This window comes from Paramormyrops kingsleyae, chromosome 23, assembly GCF_048594095.1.
Source record: "Paramormyrops kingsleyae isolate MSU_618 chromosome 23, PKINGS_0.4, whole genome shotgun sequence".
In the NCBI taxonomy this organism is placed as follows: Eukaryota; Metazoa; Chordata; class Actinopteri; order Osteoglossiformes; family Mormyridae; genus Paramormyrops; species Paramormyrops kingsleyae.
In genome coordinates this window covers 79,232-93,711 of record NC_132819.1, presented here as the reverse complement: position 1 = coordinate 93,711, position 14,480 = coordinate 79,232, and the positions used below count along the sequence as shown (strand labels likewise).

At 45.1% G+C, this 14,480-nt stretch overlaps 3 long non-coding RNA genes across 3 annotated transcripts; all 3 read right to left on the bottom strand.

The window, feature by feature from the left end:
* Positions 1–3,857: 3,857 nt before the first annotated feature.
* Positions 3,858–8,957, bottom strand: LOC140581857 (uncharacterized). Its single transcript, XR_011984901.1, has 6 exons — positions 8,826–8,957; positions 8,480–8,531; positions 4,703–4,769; positions 4,334–4,487; positions 4,112–4,221; positions 3,858–3,931 (listed from the first exon to the last, which is right to left on the bottom strand). It is a non-coding gene; the product is annotated as an uncharacterized lncRNA (long non-coding RNA).
* Positions 8,958–10,762: 1,805 nt separating this feature from the next.
* On the bottom strand, positions 10,763–12,043 carry LOC140581835 (uncharacterized). Its single transcript, XR_011984851.1, has 3 exons — positions 11,439–12,043; positions 11,103–11,183; positions 10,763–10,850 (listed from the first exon to the last, which is right to left on the bottom strand). It is a non-coding gene; the product is annotated as an uncharacterized lncRNA (long non-coding RNA).
* A 280-nt stretch (positions 12,044–12,323) lies between these two features.
* On the bottom strand, positions 12,324–14,235 carry LOC140582015 (uncharacterized). The gene is made up of 3 exons (XR_011985058.1): positions 13,019–14,235; positions 12,626–12,765; positions 12,324–12,522 (listed from the first exon to the last, which is right to left on the bottom strand). It is a non-coding gene; the product is annotated as an uncharacterized lncRNA (long non-coding RNA).
* Between the last annotated feature and the right edge of the window lie 245 nt (positions 14,236–14,480).

The window sequence follows — 14,480 nt, the reverse complement described above, 5'->3', positions numbered from 1 at the left end:
TATTAACTGATTTTGTTAATATTTAAAGGTATAAAAAACTTTAGCTGCCATTCATAAATGGGCAAAAATTGGCTCACCACATGTACATTTTAAAGGAGGCACCAAAGCTGAGGAAAATGAGGAAACAGCTTTTGCACAAAGTGTCTGTCACGATCGGGCGGTAAGCGAGCCGGGAAGCAGGCAATCGGAGCCGTAAATGCGGACAGAGGGGGTTTATTGTAGGACAGACGAGGAAACAGGACCAACGCATGACACTACAATGACAAGTCTGGGGAAGACTGACTCAGACGAGGACTAAATACACAAGACAAGCTAGACTTAACAGGACACAGGCAATCACAATTAGGGCTGAACACGAGGTAACGAGGTGGGCGTGGCACACATCGGGAGCGGACGGAGCGGGGCGTGACATAACCCCCCCCCAAAGACGCGCACACCGGGCGCGCCCGAGAGGAGGTGACGGACGAGACGGAACCGGGGAACAGGACCTGGAAGACAAAGCAGAACGTCAACCAAAAACAGGGAACAGAACGGAGACGCAGAACAAGAACAGGGACGAGAAGAAAGACAGGACCCGACAGAGAACGGGGAACGCAGACAGACAGACCAAAAAGGGAGACACAGAAGGGGAGAAAGGCGGAACAAAAGGGCCAGGAGTGAACGGAGGAGGAACAAAAGGACGAGGAGCAGAAACAGGCGGGACCAAAGGAAAGGGAGGAGGAAGAAGGGGAGCCCGAGGGAGCCCAGGCGGGCGACGGGCAGCGGCCGGAGGGGCCGCAGGGGAGAGGGAGGAGGGAGCAGGAGGGGACCACCCAGGGGCCAAGGGAACGGGACGAGGGAGTGACGGAGGGGACACGGAGGGAGCAGGAGGGAACACCAGTGAAGGCAGGCAGGAGGGGGAAGCCGCGGCAGGCGGAGGCGCAGCCGGAGCCAGCGAAGGCGCCGTCCGACGCTCAGCCGGAGCAGGGGGGCTCGGAGGCGGCCGACACGGACCCGGAGGCGGGACCGAGGATCCAGGGGGGGACCCGGAGGGGACCGCCGACCCCGAGCCGGAGGACCCGCAGGCAGCCACCGAGCCACAGCCAGGGGCCGAACGGGCGAGCCAGGGGGCAGGGCGGGCGGGACCCGGGCCCGACGCCTATGTCCCCTTCCCTTACGGGACACCGACAGGCGGGGTCCTGGGGGGCGTTGGCCTTGCCGGGGTAAGGGCGAGGGAGTCAGGGCCTCTAAGGAGGTAACAGGCGGGGCAGCCAGAGCCGCGGGCGTGGCCGCAGGCGGGGCAGCCAGAGCCGCGGGCGTGGCCGCAGGCGGGGCAGCCAGAGCCGCGGGCGTGGCCGCAGGCGGGGCAGCCAGAGCCGCGGGCGGGACTGGAGAGGCGGCCTCAGGCAGGGCCGCGGGCAGAACGGGAGAGGCGGCCTCAGGCAGGGCCGCGGGCAGGACAGGCGAGACGGGCAGTTCAGGTGCCGGCAGGACAGGCGAGATGGGCAGTTCAGGTGCCGGCAGGACAGGCGAGACGGGCAGTTCAGGTGCCGGCAGGACAGGCGCCGCAGTCACTTGGCCAGCAGGGGGCGCCGCAGCGGGCGCCGCCAGCACGCGGCCAGCAGGGGGCGTCGCAGCAGGCGCCACCATCACGTGGCCAGCAGGGGGCGTCGCAGCGGGCGCCGCCATCACGTGGCCAGCAGGGGGTGCAACCGCGGCGGGCGCCGCCATCACACGGCCAGCAGGGGGTGCAACCGCGGCGGGTGCCGCCATCTCGCGGCCAGCCGGGGGCACCGCGGCGGGTGCCGCAGCCAGAGTGGTGGCAGCTGCAGGGACTGCAGGCAGAGCAGGCAGGACAGGCGGGTCAGGTGGGTCAAGCAGGACAGGCGAGTCAAGCAGGACAGGCGGGTCAGGCTGGACAGGCGGGTCAGGCTGGACAGGCAGGTCAGGCGGTGCTGCTGGCAAAGCGGCGGCATCAGCAGCAGGCGGTGCCGCGGGCAGAGCGGCGGCATCAGCAGCAGGCGGTGCCGCGGGCAGAGCGCCGGCGGCAGCAGGCAGCGCAGCCGCGGGCAGATCGGCGGCGGCAGCAGGCAGCGCAGCCGCGGGCAGATCGGCGGCGGCAGCCGGCAGCGCAGCCGCGGGCAGATCGGCGGCGGCAGCCGACAGCGCAGCCGCGGGCAGTTCCGGAGCCGGCAGGAGGGATGCCGAGCACGTCGGCGCTGTTCCTTTAAGGGCTCTTGAGACGCTGGGAATAGCGTCCCTCACAGCGCTGATACCTCTTCTGGGAGAGTGCTCTGGCCGGTCATCCCCAGCCTCTACAGGGAGTTGGTCCTCCCCGTTGTGGGGCTCATCGGTCCTACGGACGTCCTCCACGGCGGGGAGAAGGGAGCACGCTCCCAAGAAGAGCGTCGTCGGGTGGATATTCCTCCCTTTTCCCCGGCGTCTCTTTTTTGGGCGGGGAAGAGCGGAGCCTTCTGGGACCCAGGGCAGCTCCCCGCAGCGGGGCGTGACAGTGTCTGCTTTGAAATAAATGAAACAGATGTTTCTTTGGCAGGCTATACTTGACTGATAGGATTGTGACTATTGCAAAGACCCCATCCTCATATGAACTATTAATAGTGTTGAGCCAATGTTTTCTAACCATTTAAGAAAGGCAGCAAAGGTTTTTTATACCTTTAAACATTAACAAAAACCGCTAATGTCTTTTCTATAAAATTTTCAAGTCTATTTCTGTCTGGTTTTTCACGATAAGTTGCGTGAACGCCTGAGTTAGTGTGTTTTGGGGGCTTGGATACACATCGAGGTCCTGACAGAAATAATTATATCTGCTTTCACAGACCTAAAGTTAAACTCTAAAGCCCCTGACCACCTGTGCGTGTGTGTTTGTGCGCATGATCATGAACAAACATTTACTGAAGTTTATTAAAATAACTGTCTTTATTTTGTCAATGACCGCAACATAAAAGACCCAAACCAGCTGGCTCAACGATCTAGGGTTTTTATTTACCAAAAATAAGTACCAACACAAAAGTCCGGGAAATATAAGAGAGCAGCGAAACACAATATCAACATAGACAAACAAAAATCTCAGCAGCAGGAACACTCAGCGTGGCGTCGAAGCTCTCTTCGTGATACAGGTGGACCCGGGGCTCTAATAGGGAAGACTCCACCCATCCAACAGGTCTCACCTGTAATCAATTAGAAAAGCAAACCACCACCACCACCGGTAACCTAAAAAAAAACATAAGGCAGCCTTACCCGGAATAAACAGGAACGTAACACTGATATCAATGTAATGCTTGTCTGTGATGACTGGTTAACATATTGATTGGTGTATTAATATAGCCGGAGAGTAATAAAACCCATTGTAATCAAGTATACAGTGCCTTATAAAAGTATTCAGTTATCATAATTTTACTCAATTACAAAGGATAGTTAAACGTTTTCCAAATGAGCATTTTATTGCATTTCTAAAGGCACTGTAAGTTATTTCTGTGCCAACATTAAAATTAAATAAACTTATGATTTAATGTCGATATGAGATGACAAATTATTCACAAATGATACAGAGGTGCCACTCATTTCCACATACTGTAACTCATCACAATTGGGTGCCACTGTGCTTTTTAATGAAAAGCTGATAAAACTTAAAATGTGGTTCGGTCATGTGTGTAGACAAGGAAACAAAGGCATAGTAGCTGTTATTTTTTTATTCCGAAGTCATCCAATTTGCTAATTTCCTTACATACCCACCCATTCAGTCACTCACTGACCCACCCACCCATTCAGTCACTCACTCACTCACCCCCCCACCCATCCATCCACCCACCCACCCACCCATTCACACACAAGTCTTCCGCAAGGTGTTTGCAGAACTCGCTGCAGAACCCAGGCTGTGTGTCCTCGCTAAAGAATCCCTGAAGTTCCCCTCGTCTTCCACGCACAATGTAGCCTATGGGACAATAAATAATAAGCAAGCGTACTTAGTATCAAAACAGAGCAACAATGTTTTTCATTGCATACCTTCAAGAAAATATTCAGGACCTGACACACAATAAATTGTTCTGGTGACTTTTTTTTGCAACCACTGACTTCAGCAACAAACGTCAACATTCATACACAGTATGCATACCTGGTAAGTTGTTCTTATAAGTCTCTAGACAGTGCTGGCAGCATTCCAGGCGGTACAATCGTCGGAATTTGCTTGATAGGCCACACTGTACAGTTTCCATGGGACTACACCTGTAGGTTTCAAATTTAAGAATGATTCATTAGAGTAAAATCCCTTGTTAATGGGAATACAAACATCCTAACTCAAAGGGTATTCAAATATCATAATATGTTTTATACTTACTGTCAGGCCACTGAAAATGCGCTCGGGCACGGAATGTTTCCCTTCCGACTAAGTCCCAAAAAAGGTGACAAACAAGTGACAGCTTTAAAAAAGCTTTGTCACCCTCAAACAGGACTACTTCTAAAAGGATATCCTCCAGGACGTCGAGGGGGATCTGTGAAAGAAATCATACAAGCATGTAAATATTATTTTACAATAGTTCTGTAATGAAACAAAAACAGACAAAAATAGCATGACTTCTACATTCCAACTCCAACTGCTTAAAATGAAGCTCATTGTTTTCACATTATTGTAGGGTACAGCACAGTAAGCACAGAGAAAAAAAGAGAAAAACAGCAGGTTCAGCTGTAAGATCAGCTACATAAATACCTGTTCAATGGAGATGGAACCCATTCCTCCTCCTCTACCATCTGTGCTTTCAACACGTTGAATTTTCCTAAAAGAAATTATATTGTCACAACCATTGTAAAACTATGACATATTGTAATGGTATCATATAGAGTTGACTCCACCTGAGGGCACAGGTGTAAAACAATTTGATCACGTTGGGCACCAGACCTGGAAAAAGGCAGTCATGATACTACCAGCTTGTCAGACTGAAAGGCTTATATGCATATGGGTCAGAACAATGCATCAGAGTGATAAATATTACAGCATCAACTTTATAAGGTGTATCAATCCCCACCTTCAGATCAGATCACTAAGACCAATTAATCTGACTCCATTAAATTATGCTGCTGTTTGTAATAGGGTCAGTGGTGGCCTAATGGTTAGGGAAGTGCACTTGTAATCGAAAGGTGCCAGTGAAGTACCCTGAGCAAGGTACCACCCCCAAGCACTGCTCTCCTCTGCAATGTCATGGTGTCACATATAGGTTAAATGCAGAGAACACATTTTGTTGTTGTGCACTGTGTGCTGTGGTGTGTCAATGACAACTAATCACTTCACTTATATGCCATGCACTATGAGGCATCATAGAAAATATTAAAAAAGTATGATACAAAAGGAATTGTATTACTGATTAATGAATAGTTTGTTTCCATAAATAATAAGCATAACCGATACATTAGATGTTAAAAGTTATAACACCTGTGATGGAAATTTGGAAGTAGGAAGGAACAGATGAGTCCAATGGTTTAGCTTGGTTTCATTTATTGAGATATCTTTCTATGCGAGCTCGGGGAGACTCTCCACAGACAGTTCTGAGAAGTTCTCCAAATAGCAGACGCAGCTGCTTTCATTTTATATTGACAGACAAATGACCCTTCTCTGCAACCACAACCGGAAGACCCATGTCTGCTTTTGCACATTCTATGCTCAGGACAAGCTTTTCGTCTAGCACAAGCATCTTATATTTACCATATATGGAATAAAAATTCATCTCTTGTCTAGCTTAACATGGGTAAGGTCTAAAACCCCTTCCCCAGTCTCTTGCATCTGTTTCTTCAAGCATAGCAACCTTATTTTGCAGCCTACAGTAACTTCCTTAGTAACCATCGGACACCATGCTTGGTGGTAATTTTCCACTACACATCCATGAACAACGACAACTTTATTACATGACATGGTTGCCAATTGTTAAATGGTTTCCAATTAACACTAGGTTTACTGAGCTTTTTATTTTCTGGTGAGAATTCCCTCGGCCCGACCTCGGGTGGAGAGGCCATTAGCTCCATTGTCCTCCTGCTTTTGTTGTGCAAAAACACTTGTTACCTGTGAACCCTGCCACATTTGCATTTCTTTACCCTCACTTCTGCTGGCAAGCTTGCCATATCTATACAAAATATCCCACACTCTGACTGACCCACAAATATGAAAGACACAATTTCACAAAATATAGAAACACAAGTGTTTTATTTGTCAAAAATAGACTGAAAACAGAATCAATAATAATAATAATAATAAAAGAAGTAAAAAAAAATTCTCAGTCCCTCAGTTCCTCTTCATCATCTCAGTGGTTTCATAGTCAGTGTTTGCAGCGTTTGCAGACCCAGTAACCTCCGTGCCTGCATTTGGCGCAGGTGAATTTGCAACACTTTGCGCAGAGATATCTGCTGCGGCTCCTGTTGCAGCTCTCTTGTACCTGGCACTGAGTTGTCTGAACAGTTCCTGGCACAGCAGCAGCAAATGATGCAGCAGCTGCAAAAGCTTCCCTCTCTGCTTCCATTGCCTTTTGCAGCATGAATCGGTTACGGAGTTCCATGGCTAGAAGACTCAGAAATGATCTTCTTTTGCCTTTCCGCCCTGTGCACGTCTTGTACAGAACATAGGCATTCACCGCCGCCAGGTCCAGCATGTTATAAAATACGGCTACTGGCCACCTGTGTGTTGCTGTTTGTACTGTATACTTGCGTGCCATCTGGTCCAACACATCTACACCACACTGTAAAAGCAGAGAGAGAGAGAGAGACATGAGTATATTTTTTTCTACCCGATATAGGCCTGTATAGTACATATCAGGAAACATTGTAGCACTGGTATAAAATTATATGCACATTCACATACCTTCATATGGTTGTAGTCTGTTATCGTGTTGGGTTTCCTCTTTATACCATCCCCGATCATCACGTCTCGGTGCAAGGAACTCAGAAGACACACAGTTTTCTTTTTTTTTGGTGCGTAGATTGTCAAGGAGACACTGCCGCTTCTAAACACTGAGGTGCATTATTTCTCTCGGCCTGCAGTGTCCTTTGCCGATGGAGGAAGCTCATGACGAGCTTTATTCATCGTGCCCAGTAGTGTGGTTTTGCGCTGAAGCAGTCTGTGTGACAACGACAGTGAGGTGAAGAAATTGTCTGTTGTGACATTTCTCCCGTCATCCAGAAATGGCTCCATCAGACTCATGACCACGTTCTCTGCCAGCCTCTCCCCCTTCTGACGATTGGGGTCCTTTCCCAAGTAAGGGGATGCATTGCAGACGTATTTGGTCTCCAAATCCGTCACAATCCAGAACTTGATTCCAAATTTGTCCGGCTTGGATGCGATATACTGTGTGAATGGACAACGAACCTTGGTCGGGAACAGCTGTTCATCTACGGTCATGTGTTGTCCTGGAGTGAAACTCTCAATACAGTTCCTAGTGAAGCATTTCCAGATGTCCGAGATCGCCGCAAATCTGTCTGTTTTCACCCGTTCTGCCCTCGTGTCCTTGTCATCAAATCGAAGGTGTTTCATGATGGAAAGGAATCTATCTCGGGACAACATGGCAAGCTTGCCAGCAGCAGTGAGGGTAAAGAAATGCAAATGTGGCAGGGTTCACAGGTAACTAGTGTTTTTGCACAACAAAAGCAGGAGGACAATGGAGCTAATGGCCTCTCAACCCGAGGTCGGGCCGAGGGGATTTTACGTAGATTTGCGTAGGTTTAGGAAACCTAGTGTTAAACCGAACAAATGTAACATGTTATCAAAAATTAAGCTTATCGGGTACTATAGATAATTATTTTAAATGGGACCAGATGCACACAGAGGTACCCTAAGGCAGATTCAGCTATACAGTCATACCTCGCAGGTTCCTCAATCTCATTACACTCGCTGGCCTCTCCTGGCACATAACAGCTCGTTGTCCTAAGAGGCAGTATTGGCTACGTGTCAGGAGCAGTCTGAATGTATATTAAACAGCTTAATTTTAGTAGCTAGGTGTATATACCTTGCATGTGACAAGTTTTCCAAAAAACAAAAGACACCACCATCTCCGCAGCTGCGGGATGTCATGCTAACAGATGGAAGACAGTTGAGAATGCAGTTTAAATTCTTACTAGACAAATACCCCTACGAAAGTCAGAATTTGGGTTATTACCTGATTGAAGTAAAATGGCCAGCCCAGTGCCATGTATAATGCGTACTGAAGTATACAATTAAGAATATTAAAAATACTAGTGTGTGACTGATATTGACCATTCAGAATTTTTGATTGAAGTATACATAACTGGACTATCTACATCGCAAATGCTTCATTTACACACAAAGCTTGTGCCAACAGAACACCCCATAACACCCCCAAAATTATAACTTGCCATTATCATGAAAACACCACAGCCATCAACCTCCATCTGGGCTGGAATGTCCTATCCAATAAATCATTTTAAGAATGGTTAACATACCACCACTTAACAAGGAATAAAGAAAGAAAAACATGGGTGTATGTACCTTATTTTTGATGATCTTCCAGTGCCCTGGGATTAGCCGTGTTGCAATTGAGCTTTAAAAGATGAAAAGGTGAAGATGAAACATTCAGATATCTTGTATCATACTGCAGGCCACTCTATAGGCAGAGTGGTATGTTGCACAACTTGCATTGAACATCAGCATAACACACAACCACCACCCATTCCTGAAGCCATGGACAACAGCCATATATTTGAAGGTCAAACAAAAATAGACATATTTGCCAATAATATTTGCATCAATGATACTTTGAAGGGCAGATGTCTATGACTTTTATAACATGCAGAAAAAGAACATGTGGAACATCATGCAGAACACAAATACCAACCTTCAGAACAGAATGTTATGAGGAACAATGAACATCTTTTTTCAGAACTGCATTCCATGAGGAACATTGGAACCTGGAAATGGTTAAATGTTGTTTGTTCCCATAACCATTAGGGTTAGCTGAATCCAGCTGATAAATGCTGAAATGTTTTGGCACCAGGACCTGTAAAGTACATAATGTGAACTGTTGATGGTAACATTTGCGAATCTGTGCATTTGATCCATAAATGGCTCACTTTACAAAGTATCACAATCCACACTTGCAGGATGGACAAGGGAAATCACCACTAACAGCAGACACCATACTTACATATAGGGTGAATCACATAAAACAGCTCTGTCCAGAAGCAGAAGATGTGTGTTTGTGTGAAACATACCCTTGTCATTCAGTCTGACTGGAGCATCAAAAGCTCACATGCCGTCCTGTAACTTCCTGTATTACGTTTTGTAACTTTGTTTGAATACTTTCAACTAATTCTGACTTGCAACTGCATCACTAATATTAATGCATGAATAAAATGAGAATATTTGCAGGACCTTGTTTATTATTATAAGATAAATGTTACTTTTGAAGAATATTTGGCTACACTTAAGATGCAACATGAAATTGATCATTTAAAAATTATTTGATGTTCCAATTGTGATAAAGAAAATGATTTGACAAATATACTGAAAGACTTACGCAGAGGACCCAGTGCCCAGGTTTCCACAAAGGAAATAGGAGGCAGTCTTTGGATGCTGCGTCATCCTATAGGTGATAGAAAATAAATATAAATGTACTTTTTACTTTTCCCAGGGCCATACTTTTGGTGTTATACGCTTCTATTACACAATTATTAAAGATGCTGTGACTGCAGCCAGATTCGGCATATCCCAGTGTAAGGTGCCGCAATATGACAGCGCTCCATTTGTCAGTCATGTCCTTGTTATGAATATAGGCAGGACATCAAATCAACTGCTTATTTCTATACTAAAGTAAAACAATGAAATTCAACCATAGGATGGTTATAATTTCTGTACTAACACTTGCTTCCAACTGTTCCTTTAATCCAAAAATTTAAAAAAGGGGAAAAAGGCCATTTTAAGTTTAATAACATTAATATTTTTACTCATGAACATGCATAACAGGGTGAAGGGCACAGATGTAGGGAAAAAAAAACATTACTGGCAGAGCTAGAAACGGGTCTTGCTGATGAGGTGGATGCCAAGTGGCGACACCATAGGCATCTACTGCATGGACATCCTTTCCCTGATAACACAAATTTATTGTCATTTCAAAACAAAAAGCTTAAAATTAACTGATGCAAACTTTTAAGGATAGATCATTCTTATTTAGTTTAATGCTACTACATAGCTTCTCACAGACCTTCTCCCTGGCAATTTTGCAGATTAGCTCAAAGCAACAATTTGCAATCTGTAATACCAGAGAAAAAACAAGTTGTAAACACTCAATTGACTCAGTGTAAAATCCATTTAGAAACACATAGAATTATAATTTCTGTACTAACACTTGCTTCCAACTGTTCCTTTAATCCCAAGGCTAGGAAGTCCCATCTTGATAAAACAGTGATGCCTACTTTTCCCATGAACTCAGTAGCTGGTTTTGTGCGATCCAGCACATTATCAAGCTAAAAAAAAAAGAGGAGATTTGGACACTTCCAATCAGAAGTTCATGAGATACCTCAACTGACATTTAAACTAAACTATAAGGATCCCATGACATCTTCTGTATGAACAAGTGGCTAATGCATGTCTAGCACTTGGAGAACATCTAATGATGGATGATCATGAAAACATGTAGGTGCCAACAGGTTAGGACCAACACATTTACCACCTTGGAAATTTGCGACTAAGAGAGCCCATGCGGCAATCAATCAAATGAGTCAATCAATATATAAACAAGCAAATAAATACGGAGGAACAAAACATAAAACATGCACCTCTGAGTCTCTGATTTCCGATCGGGCACTTATGTGCTCCAGATGTGGTATTCCCCAGCAGTCATCACTGCACACTGGTAGATCTCCTGTCATACATATCAAACCATGCATGAAAATAATAACCAAATAAGTGTTTCACCACATTTCTGTGATACTGAGCCATCTTATGAAGTATATAACATTTTCTTAGGGTGGCTGAAGGTTGGTATACATTTAGCTGCAGATCAAGTAGCCACTGCAAACATACATAAGTATACATATTCTAAAAAACATGGATGTGTTAAGGTTTTTATTAAGTTGTACAACCAGGCCCTCAAAAAAATATATTGTCTTCATACCAGGGGATGCTGCAGTTGTCATACCATGAGCTGGTGCTGTTGTTGTTGTTTGTGCTTGTTCGGCTGGTGCTTCAGCTGGTGCTGCAAAAAAGCACATTTTAAACCAAATGATTTAGAATGAGTTAATCGGTTGTACTGCATGCATTTCTCACCAACGTTATGCTGTCTAGCATTTCTGACAGATTTGTAAGTTATAGCTTTATGATCTTTCAAATTGCAAAATAAACATGAATCACCTACAATTAAAAGACAAATATAACTTCACGGCACCATACAGCAAAATTACATAAACATGACATTACCACTAATAATTTAGAATGAGGGTGGAATACATACCCAAAACTGTCTGACCATTGGAATTTAACTGTATGTCCACTCCTTTGCCCAATCTCTTCTTCATGCTTTCTATAGTTCTTGAATTTCTAGCATTGTTGTAGTGATACAAAATATTTCGCATCAAAAAGACATGCGATGAGGGAGTCATCATGTTGAGAAAATGATTGTTTTTCCTCATTCCAGTAAAGAGCTGTTCAGCACACTGGCTGTTGATCCAACCACGTAACTCTGGGACCAGTTCCACCTTTCGCAAGACATCCCTGGCATCTTTTGAGTTTGCCTCATGAAATCTATCATAAAGAGCATAATGCTCAGACGATCCAGTTATAGGGTGGCCATTTTCATCAGGAACTGGCTTCTTGGTGACTAGCCATGGCAAGTTCACTTTTATCTGTCCAGTAGTGGCACATCTGATGTTATCTTCAGTAGGCTCAAGTAACCTACCCCCATGAGGTTTGAAGGGTAATGATTCTGGATCTCTTAGGTTGGTATGTGTTGCCAACCCTCTCGCAAAATCATATAATACAATGTTTGGAAAATGTTTCATCGACAATAAAAGGTCAGCAAAGTCCCGGGGGCTCTCAGCCCTTATGTTGAACTTAGCACCATACGCCACAGCACAAGGACAGGTGACCACAGCCCATCCACCTGTTTAAGGATACTGTAAATCAGAGTGCAACCATTCTAAGTAATGAAACCAAGAACTGTCTGTAAAAACGGTCTCTCAGTAATCTTTCCATCAAAAGTCTGAGATGGTTCCTCAATGCTGCTCACTAAGGAAAGCAAGACTTAGGTAAGCATGCTCCAAACAGTCATAGCTGGATATGTGGTGCTTGAAACAATGTAAGACTAAGAAAATGAATAAATGTGTTCACTTACCAGGCATGCTAAAAACGCCCTTCTTATGAAGGTCCATCACAACAGGTACTGGATGATAACCGCACGATACACAAGCATATGTGTAACCGAGGTCTGACAGTGCTTCAAAGCTTAAATAAGCCTGCAGGACCCTTTCCCTGGATGGATAGGTTTTACCAGAGGTCTTCTCCAACACATCCATGGCACTCCCTACTGCCTGATGAGTCTGTGAAATTGATGTATGACATTTAAAGGCTTTACAATATATTATTTTGATAAAGTATTCGTAATTGTTTTAAATGATTTAAACAACAGAACATGGTTCCTACCTGAAGTGTATTGCGTAGAAAATGGCACATGTATATGGACAGAAGTGTGTGGTCATCGAAATTGTGGACACCATCAGTCCACTCCTGGTATCGATATACCATACCACAGCTGTAGCACCATTTTCTGTACACTGAAATTCCTAATGGACACACGCACCAGTAAATGTTACACATTTATCTTTCACCATTTTACACTGTGACATGTCTCTATACTTTGCACAGTACTGTGCAAATTGAGCCAGTGTATGAAATTCTCAGTAAGCATACAAGTGTGAATTGCTGGGAAGGAGGCTAAGCTGCTGATAGTGGAAGTCATGGTTACACTGACATTTACAGTGAGTAATGAAATGTTAAAATATCGATAATAAATATTTAAATAAAGAGAGAACATACCTTCTATGACATCAGTGATTGTTAGGATTTTAGCCTTAGATGTAATCAGCACAGGTTTGCTTAGAGGAGTGGGCTCTAAACATTCTGAGCAAAAGGTTTCTGATGGTATGAAGTGCACAGGGAAATGAATGGTCTTGACCACGTCTGAGGGGAAAATCGTAGGCAGTTTCTTCTTATGAAAAATGTATTGAACCATCCGCGACAGATTTTTGCCTTCAGGTGGGTATTGAGCTCCTTCTTCTATGTCAAAACTTTCCATGTCAATTGGAAAATGTTCTGTGATGTTCTCCTCCACACTTCTGGTTTTTCTGAAGAGTGCCTGGTCTGTTTCAAATAAATGTCACTTGGCAACATATTTATGTATGCATGACTGCCTTGGGTTCGCGCAAGGACAATGCCATGAAATGGGTTTTAGAATTGTACGTTACCACCACTCTGCCAAGCCGGCTGTAATAGGATATAGTTGACTCGTATACAGAAATGTACTTTTTGTAGGGGGGTCCACACACAGTCACCAGACCGGACAAAGGGACTCCTGCATCATTGGCTTCTCTCTGACGTACCAAACACCTTTCCTTTTTGTCTTCCCCAAACCACTTGTCATGTACCATGACCTGCAAAACATCCTCTGTAAGTGATGGAGTGTCCATTTTGGCTGGAGGGCAGTACACGAGGGACTGAATGTGGTGGCACTCAAATGGACGAAGGTTTGACCTCTCTGCAAACTCTGCATTAATTCTGCAGATATCCAGCTCACACATTGTTTTTTGGTCAGGACCCCATGTCCTTTTAATGACATGTACTGGTGTGCTGGGTGCTATAAAAGACTTTGCTACTGCAAACACTCCATTTGTGTAATCAACACACTGAGCACTGAGGTGGTTCTGTGCCGTAATGTCCATTTTGATGGGAGTGTGACGTCTTCGAAGATGTATCCGTAGGTTCCGTCTATCAAGGATTAGGCTACAGCTAGCACACTTCACTGTTTTCTGCTTTCTTTGGGTGAGGGGGTGGTAGTGCTGGTGCTGCTGAGGAGACAGGATCAGAGGAACATGAAGAAAGTGAGGGGTGGAGGATGGGGACTGGGGGAGGGGGACATGCAGCTTCAGAAGCAGTAAAGGAGGGAGCAGGAGAGGCGGGAGGTGACTGATGCACTTCCGTTGTGGTTGGCTTGGTTTCACTGATGCATTGGGATACATGATGTTTAAACTGGTCTTTGCGTATTATTGTTTGGCTGCAATAAAGACAATGAAAGTGTCCTGTGGGTCTGCAATAATTGTTGCATTTGCTGATGAAGAAACCTGCAAGACGGCAACATGAAGACCAAAGTTATCAACACTGCTGCAAAGAAAGTTATACACAGAACAGGACTGGGGGAGTGAGGTCAGGAGTAGCTGATCAGAAAGTTACAGAGTCAAACAAAACACAAATATAGGTAAATTAGCTTACCAATATTCACATC